This window comes from Thunnus albacares, chromosome 22 (genome assembly GCF_914725855.1).
Source record: "Thunnus albacares chromosome 22, fThuAlb1.1, whole genome shotgun sequence".
In the NCBI taxonomy this organism is placed as follows: domain Eukaryota; kingdom Metazoa; phylum Chordata; class Actinopteri; order Scombriformes; family Scombridae; genus Thunnus; species Thunnus albacares.
Window position 1 is genome coordinate 5,442,382 of NC_058127.1, and position 9,196 is coordinate 5,451,577.

Genomic DNA, 9,196 nt, shown 5'->3' on the forward strand with positions numbered 1-9,196 from the left:
CATTATTTTATTGTTATTATTGATACATTAACATGTAAGCAGCATTTTAAAGTGTTAGCTAGTTGAAGTGAAGCTGATTTTAACTCCTACTGACATTTTATTCAACATTTATATTTATATTTACATTTATTCACTTTTTGTCCAAAGTGAAGGAGCCACAGTACATCATTGTATTTTTTTATGTATCGATTAAATGTATCAGTGTATTAAAAATGTTGTATTTTTATAAGGTGATCATACTTTTAATGTCTTCATCTGCAGTACAGTACTTAAAGTACAGTACTTGAGTAAATATAGTTAAATAGTTAAATTGCTTTCTAACACTGTTGTACTATACTATATTGTAGTATACTATATTATATTATATAGTATAATATTATATTATACTGTACTATACTGTACTGTACTGTACTATACTATACTGTACTATACCCTACTGTACTGTACTATGCTGTATTGTACTGTACTGCACTGTATTGTACTATACTGTACTATACAATACTGTACTATACTGTATTGTACTACACTGCACTGTACTGCACTATACTGCACTATACTGTACTGTACTGTATTGTACTATACTATACTGTACTATACTGTACTATACTATACTGTACTGTATTGTACTGCACTGCACTGTACTATACTGTACTATACTGTACTATACTATACTGTACTATACTGCACTATACTGCACTATACTGCACTATACTGTACTGTACTGTATTGTACTATACTATACTGTACTGTACTATACTATACTGTACTGTATTGTACTGCACTGCACTGCACTGTACTATACTGTACTATACTGTACTATACTATACTGTACTGTATTGTACTATACTGTACTGTACTATACTGTACTGTCTTGTACTATACTGTACTGTACTGTACTATACTATACTGTACTGCACTGTACTGTACTGTACTGTACTATACTGCATTGTACTGTACTATACTATACTATACTGTACTGCACTGTACTGTACTATACTGTACTATACTATACTGTACTGCACTGTACTGCACTATACTGTACTATACTATATTAAATTACATTATACTACATTAAATATTATACTGTACTATACTGTACTGCAGTCTTCTTGTATGCTTTGCACAGTGGGGAAACATTTCACTACCAGAAATTATAAGAATAAAAAATATATTTACTATGTATATATATAATGATAACATTCCTACAAGAGCTTAACGTGTGTTAATGAGGCTTTTACATTATGTTCTTACTTTAGAATCAGTGTTGACATTTTTCATGAAGTTTGGTGTTTCTTGCATCAACTAAACTGAATCAACTAAATTTTATATGAACAGGCATGTTAGAGTCTATACACTCAATATGTGATGCCATCCTGTGTGTGTGTGTGTGTGTGTGTGTGTGTGTGTGTGTGTGTGTGTGTCCTCTATGGGAATAATATAAATTTCACGGTGGCTGGACACTTTTAGAGAAGTGACCTGTCCTAAAGTAGGCTAGTAGTACAATGCTTCCTCTAGCCTCCAGCACGGACTGAGCACTTACTGTGTGTGTGTGTGTGTGTGTGTGTGTGTGTGTGTGTGTGTGTGTGTGTGTGTGTGTGTGTAAAAGACGGACACACAAACTGGGATGACACACATGTAAAATGTTGGTCAAGGCACTGCCACATTTTCTGTTTTCTTTCACATCTTGACTGACACACACTCACACACACACACTTATGATAACATTATAACATTTATATGACATTTTAATGACATGATATCATCCAGAAAGCTTTTCTGCATCTCTAAAATCCACTTTAGCTCATTTTCAACTGAGTTCAGTTGAGCTCAGTTAACTCTAATTTTGATTTTAGAGTTATTATTTTTCTTGGCACTCTAATTTGCAACTGTGTCCAGCATTTAATCATTTCTATTCCAACAACTATATCACTTTTTGACATTTCTGTTATTGCGTTTAACTTAATGCCCATTTAAAGCACATGTCAAGAACCACCAGTACACAGTTTGAGTGGTAAAGAAGGAACAGTGGTGATTAAAGCTTTAAAGTGGAATTAAATACATTTCCTAGACATTTATATCATTAGGCAATTGATTTTCAATCATTTTGCTTAACAAAAAAATACACCTACTAGTGATATCGTAGACTGTATTACATATTAAAATCAATCTAATCTGTGAAACTCTTAATTACTGTAATCTACACTGTATTTTGATCCAGTTTCTTGACTCCTACGTTTGCTCTTTAAATGGGACATATTACACTTTTTTTGGCTTTCTGTTATTTTTATACTGTTATGATGTCAGATATTTATGTTAAACATGGTCTGTGTCCTGGAATTTTAATCAACACGCCTCATAATGTGTTTGTAACTAACACAATGAATTTACGTGTAACGGTTAAAGTAATTCTTAGGTAATTTACAATTTATATTTGCAAATTTAGATTGCTAAATTGATCTGAGATTTAATTAAACTCTATTATGGTTTGTTGTTTTTCATTTTTTTAGGGATTTTCACCCAACATTAACAGTTTTTAAGTTGTAAATAGTCAAGGTGAGTTCAGCTCATGGAAATACATGGAGGGACGAAATTAAGAGAAAACTATGACCATTTTTTAAAGGGGACATATTCTTTTTGTGATTTTCTGTTATTTTTATACTGTTATGATGTCAGATGTTTATGTTAAACATGGTCAAAGTGCCAAAACTTGAGGTTAAAGTATGTAGAAATGCTCCCTGCAAGTCAAAATCCAGGGCTTCAGTCTGCTCTGAACACCTTGTTTGCAGCCCTCTGTTCTTTAGCCTTTGTTGCTAAGTGTTGTTTGCGTCGTCCGCCCTCGTATTTCGGAACGGTTTCAGCTCCAACATTCACGGATGTACTTGTGAAGATGACATTTCAAGTAAAGAACAAGAAATCATGAAATCCTACTATTTTAGTTTGTTTCATGTTTTGTTGACATGGCCTCCAGAGTGCAGCGGAAGTCTTCTTCCTGGAGCCGACCAATCAGAACAGAGTGGGCTCATCAGGAGGCGGGGCCTTAAAGAGACAGGAGCTAAAACTGCCTGTTTCACACAGAGGCTGAACTGAGGGGCTGCATAAAGGAGCCATTATAAGATAAATAAGGAGTTTTTTTTAACTGTAAATCATGCAAAGATATTCCAGTAGAGCCCCAGAATATAAATATAGACCTCGAAAAGTGCATGATATGTCCCCCTTTAAGTATAAATCCAGAGCTGTGGTGTGATATTTGTTTTTTAGTGTCACACTCAGACCACTAGATGGAGATAAAGACCTGAGGATAAAACATGGCAGCTGATAGAAGAGGCTCAGTAACACACACACACTTGTCCAGTAAACATGAGTAGTTGTTTTGATACTGTAATATGAACCTGCCTCTCTCCTTCGCTACTCACCATCTGCCACACACCCACACACCCACACACACACACACACACACACACACACACACTTTTCATTGCATTTTTCCATCCTTTGTCTCCAATCCCCTCCTTCTGCCCTCCTCACTTTCTCTCTCACACACACCTAACCTGCCTGACACAGTAGCATCTGGCGTCTTTATGCTGCTGCCTCCCTCCTGAGACTCACACACACACACACACACACACACACACACACACACACACACACACACACGCTGACAGCTTTCCCTCATATAATTTTTCCAGTGCAGCAGTGTGTCGTCCTCTAACTCTGCAGGTTCAAATTGTACCTGCAGTTCAATGTGACTCACTAGCAGCACTATGAAGGACTGATAGAAAAACACTGTAAAAAAAATACTCAACACGTGTAAACAAACTGCTGCATTTGAAAAAATTTGCTAATTCATGATAGTAAATTACCGAAAATTGATTGAGCTTCATCATATAGTTCAGTATGTGTTGTGTGTCAAATCTGCACCTCAAAATAAAATAGCAGAAAAAGGAAAAAAGGAACCAAATGTTTATTTCTGCTTGTTTTTGGAGGTTAAAGAAAGCTTAAATTTATTTTTTTGCTCATGAATCAAGACATAAAAGAAGGAAATTTAAGCTAAGTTTGGTTTTAAGATGAAAACACAGACTGATAGGTTGGTTATGGCAAAACTTTGAAGCTCAATAACCTCAACATTGGCTCATATTTGATTATTTAAAGTATAATTTAAAGTATATTTATTCGTCTTTAGTGTCTTTAGGTGAAAGCGTGTGCATGCAAATATATATAACTGTGTGTGGGTGTGTTATTTTCTATGAGAACTTCTGTATTTGTCTATATAACAAAATCAAAATTAACTGCAAACAAAGAATAAAAAAATAACACTCAAGTTTTATTATCTCTGACTTAACTCAACAGTTTCCTTAAAGATCAACACATCAGAATTTAGCTTTTGTGCAAAGCGACGAAGAACAATTCAAACCACGGTAGAAAGAGGAGAAACCTGCGAGAAAAGCCGCAAACTACAAGTAACACACAAGGTTTTCGGAGACATAAACAGGGTAAGTGCACTCAACTCAGTCAGATAAGGCCTGATCTTACTGATGTTATAAAGTGCGACATGAATGAGTGACAGAAAGCAGACTTTAGTGGACAGAGCGACACAGAAAAACAGATTTTTCATGTTCTGCTCACATAAAACTCAATAAAAATGTAGACAAAAGGGTATTTTTTTAATGCAGGATGTGGTGGTTTTAAACTTTCTTCAAGTTTAAAAGCCAGAAGGCGACGTGGCGTTCTTGTACATATATATATATATATATATATATATATATATATATATATATGAACATTTGCTTCTCCTCTCATCCACTCGCACTGAAAAAAACACCAGCGGAGCAAATAGTGAGCATCATCTCCGGATGTGAAGCTGTGTCACTTGGTCAGTCAGATGTGGTGAACTCTGACCTGTGAATCTGGATGAAATGCTGATACTAACATCTGTTTAACTCTTAAGGAAAATCCAACATGGAAGAATCTTTAATCCGTCTGGCATTTTATACAAAAAAAAAAAAAAGCAAAGAAAGAGATGCAGCGTGACGATCGAGGGGACAGGAGGTGGAAAAAGAAAAGAGATCTGGTCACAAGCGTTTGCTCTGATTTTTAACAACCAGAAACCTTCTTCTCCATCTCTATCTCACACACACACACACACACACACACACACACATGCACGGTGATTGTGATGGAGGATTCACTGGAAAAAGCTGGACAGAACAGACCAGGACAGGTGCAAACCATTAAACACTGTATGGAAAGTCAAATAGCAGCAGCGAGTGTGTGTGTGTGTGTGTGTGTGTGTGTGTGTGTGTGAAGGAGATCGAGAGAGACATTTAGACAATCACAGGAAACCATTTAAAGTCACCACCGACTTATTACCTAAGTCTCTCTGTCCCCCGAGTCAGTAAACTCCACCCACCTGCTCCGCCCCTGCTGCTCAAAACAAACACCACGTCTCAGTGTTTTTGATATTTTTTACCTTCATCTTCAATATTCAGAATCAAACACCAGTGAGGAGAGAACAGCTGTTTACACCTGGACTGTGTAACTTGAAACTTTAAAATTTCTGTTTTTTTTTTTTCTTTTTGGACTGATTAACGTAGCTGCAGAGATTGTTTGGAGGAAAAATATGGAATCACAGAAGCCGAATAAAGACGTATTCTTTGTTCTGTCTCATTCATCATAATCTTTGTAAAGGATCCTGTCACATAGATCTTTCAGAAAGAGAGACGTTTTGATGGAAATGTCAGTCTAGCTGTCATTTTTTGGGACTTGATTGCAGAGACCAAAGCTGGACTGTAAATACAAAAATACAAAAACAGAAGTGAAAAACCTACTTGTACAGTAAATTTCAGTATTACAGTATTTTTTATTTTCTGCTGCTTTGCTACTATGAACAGCTTCGCTCTCCTCACTTGAGTTGTTTTACATTCAGAAAGTAGGAAAACTTTCTAAACGACCACATTCAGCACACCTGAAGAAGCACGTAAGGATCCGTAAAGGCTGCGGTTTGCTCTAACGTCACGTAAAAATCCCGAAATATCATAAAAAAAGTTGTCATTGAAAAGTACTTGGATAAAAGCAAAAAGTGCAACGGAGTCATATGTGGAGCGATCAGGAGAATTAATACATAAAACAAACATTTCCATCATGTTTTCTACATGTTTCCACTGTTTGAGGCTCTTTTAATGATCTTCTTGCATCTTCTTCTTCTTCTTCTGTGGTTTAATCGCCACCGACTCCACCAATCAAATCCAAATATTCACATAACGGTGAATATGCATGAAAAAAGCATGAAACGTCAGCATCAGTTATGAAGATTTTCTCTGTTTTCCATCATTCCACATTAAACATCTTTGGGTTTTATGCTGTTAACAGACTTCTGAAGACATCACCTCGCCTTCTAAGATCTTCTGACAGACATTTATGACTATTTTAAACTAAACAATTAACAAATTTATCCAAAAAATTCCCCATCCGCAGCTGTAAAAACTACAACACGTCCACTCCGCTAACACGAAACAGTGAATCAATGAACTTTCTTTTCAAGAAATGTTTACAAAAAAAAAAAAAAAGAAAGAAAAAAGTTGAAGTTGTGATTGCATCTCTTTCCCCCTCACGAGTGATGGATGACCTTCGGCGTCTGGATCGTTTCCTGCGCCGAGCGAGAAGCAGGCCTCGAGAAACTCTGAATCTCTGATTGTGTCACATTCGTTGTCGCAGCGAGCGAGCGGGTCAGAATGAACATTTAAGGCATGGAAAAGGTAAAAAAAAAAAAAAAAAAAAAAAAAAGGAATAAAATAGAAATCAGGAAGCAGCGCAGTGTTTCCTGTCTGTTAATGGGAGATAATGGAGGTCTGATTGTAATGTGCAGCAGCTCAGAGCTGATGTGGGAAAACTCAGAGAGCTGATGACAGAGATCCTATCTGCTGGGAAACACAGCTGCTCACGCTGCTCCTTTCTCTCTGCTTTCCCTCTATCGTTCCTGCTTTCTCTCTGCCTTTCCCTCCATCATTCCTGCTTTCTCTCTATCATTCCTTCTTTCACTCTATCATTCCTGCTTTCCCTCCATCATTCCTTCTTTCTCTCTATCATTCCTTCTTTCTCTCTATCATTCCTGCTTTCCCTCTATCATTCCTGCTTTCCCTCTATCATTCCTTCTTTCTCTCTGCTTTCCCTCTATCATTCCTGCTTTCCCTCCATCATTCCTTCTTTCTCTCTATCATTCCTGCTTTCCCTCTATCATTCCTGCTTTCCCTCTATCATTCCTTCTTTCTCTCTGCTTTCCCTCTATCATTCCTGCTTTCCCTCCATCATTCCTTCTTTCCCTCCATCATTCCTTCTTTCCCTCTATCATTCCTTCTTTCCCTCTATCATTCCTTCTTTCTCTCTATTATTCCTGCTTTCCCTCTATCATTCCTTCTGTTCTCTCTATCATTCCTTCTGTTCTCTCTATCATTCCTTCTGTTCTCTCTATCATTCCTTCTGTTCTCTCTATCATTCCTTCTTTCCCTCTATCATTCCTTCTTTCTCTCTATTATTCCTGCTTTCCCTCTATCATTCCTTCTGTTCCCTCCATCATTCCTTCTGTTCCCTCTATCATTCCTTCTGTTCCCTCTATCATTCCTTCTGTTCCCTCTATCATTCCTTCTGTTCCCTCTATCATTCCTTCTTTCCCTCTATCATTCCTTCTTTCTCTCTATCATTCCTTCTTTCCCTCTATCATTCCTTCTTTCTCTCTATCATTCCTTCTGTTCTCTCTATCATTCCTTCTTTCTCTCTATCATTCCTTCCTTTCTTTCTGTCTGCTTTTCTATCTGTCATTCTTTCTTTTTATTTTTTATTTTTTTATCAGTATTACTCTTTCCAATGTTCTTTCTTTCTATCTCTTTTCTTTTATTGTTCTGTCATTCTTTCTTTCAATCATTCCTTCTCTCTACCTTTCTTTCTTTCCTTCTTTCTTTCTCGTTTCTTTATCTATCATTCTTTCTCTCTGCTTTTCTTTCCATCATTCCTTCTTTCTTTCAATCTATCATTATTTCTTTCTTTTTATCAGTATTACTTTCGATCTTTACGATGTTTTCTTTCTCATTTCTTTATTATTTATCATTCTTTTTTTCAACTTTTTCTTTCTCTTTTCTCTCTATCTTTCCATTCTACCTGTCTTTCTTTCTTTCTACTTTTCTTTCTTTATATCTCTTTTTTTATGTCATTCTTTCTTTCTATTTTTTCTTTCTATCAGTATTACTGTCTATCTTTCCGATGTTATGTCTTTCTTTCTATCCTCCTTGTCTATCTTTCCATTGTTCTTTCCATCTTTCTTTCTCTTTTTTCTTTCTTTTCCTGTTCCCCCATTTGGTTTTACGTTTTCTCTTTTCTGTCTTTTTGCTATCTTTCTTTTCTCTTTCTACATTTTCTGTCTTCTTCTTTTCTTTTTGTTTCTTTCTCTATCACCTTCATTTGCTCTTGATCTTTGTCTCCTTTCTCTCTATCCCTTTCTTCACTCCCTCCATCCTCCTCTTCCTGCTCCTCTCTCTCCTTTCCCTCCTTCCCTTTGCTCTCCTCTCATATTTTGTTTCTCTGTATTTCTTGTCTTCCTACAGTCTGTCATTATTTTTGTCCTGTCTTCGTCTTATTCACCTTTCATTTCATCTTTCTTTATTCCTCCTTTCTTTCTCTTTTCCTTTCTTTCTGCCTTCATTCGTTCGCAATCTTTGCCTTTTTCTCCTCCTTTCTCTCTCTTTCTTCGTCATTCGTCATTCCCTTCAGCTTCTCCTCTTTCAAATACTGTAGTACTCTCCTCTCCACCCTTCCTTCTTTCCTTTACATCTTCTCCTCTTTTTTGTCTCCTTCTCCATCTTCCTCCTCCTCTTCTCTCTCGTTCCTTCTTCTACCGCTCCATCCCTCCATCCCTCCGTCCCTGCAGTCGTACTGAGGGATGCAGAGAAGCCTCGATGGTTAATTACCTGCTTCAATTACATCCATTTACAGCGCGACTCTATTTCACACCTCGCCGTCAGCCTCGAGAGGCTCACACACACACACACACACACACACACACACACACACACGCACACACACACACACACACACACAGACACACACACACACACACACACACACACACAGACACACACACACACACACGCAGTAAAAAGAGAGAAATGGAGAGCACATAAGGTCATGTGTTCACTTTTCATTTGACGTC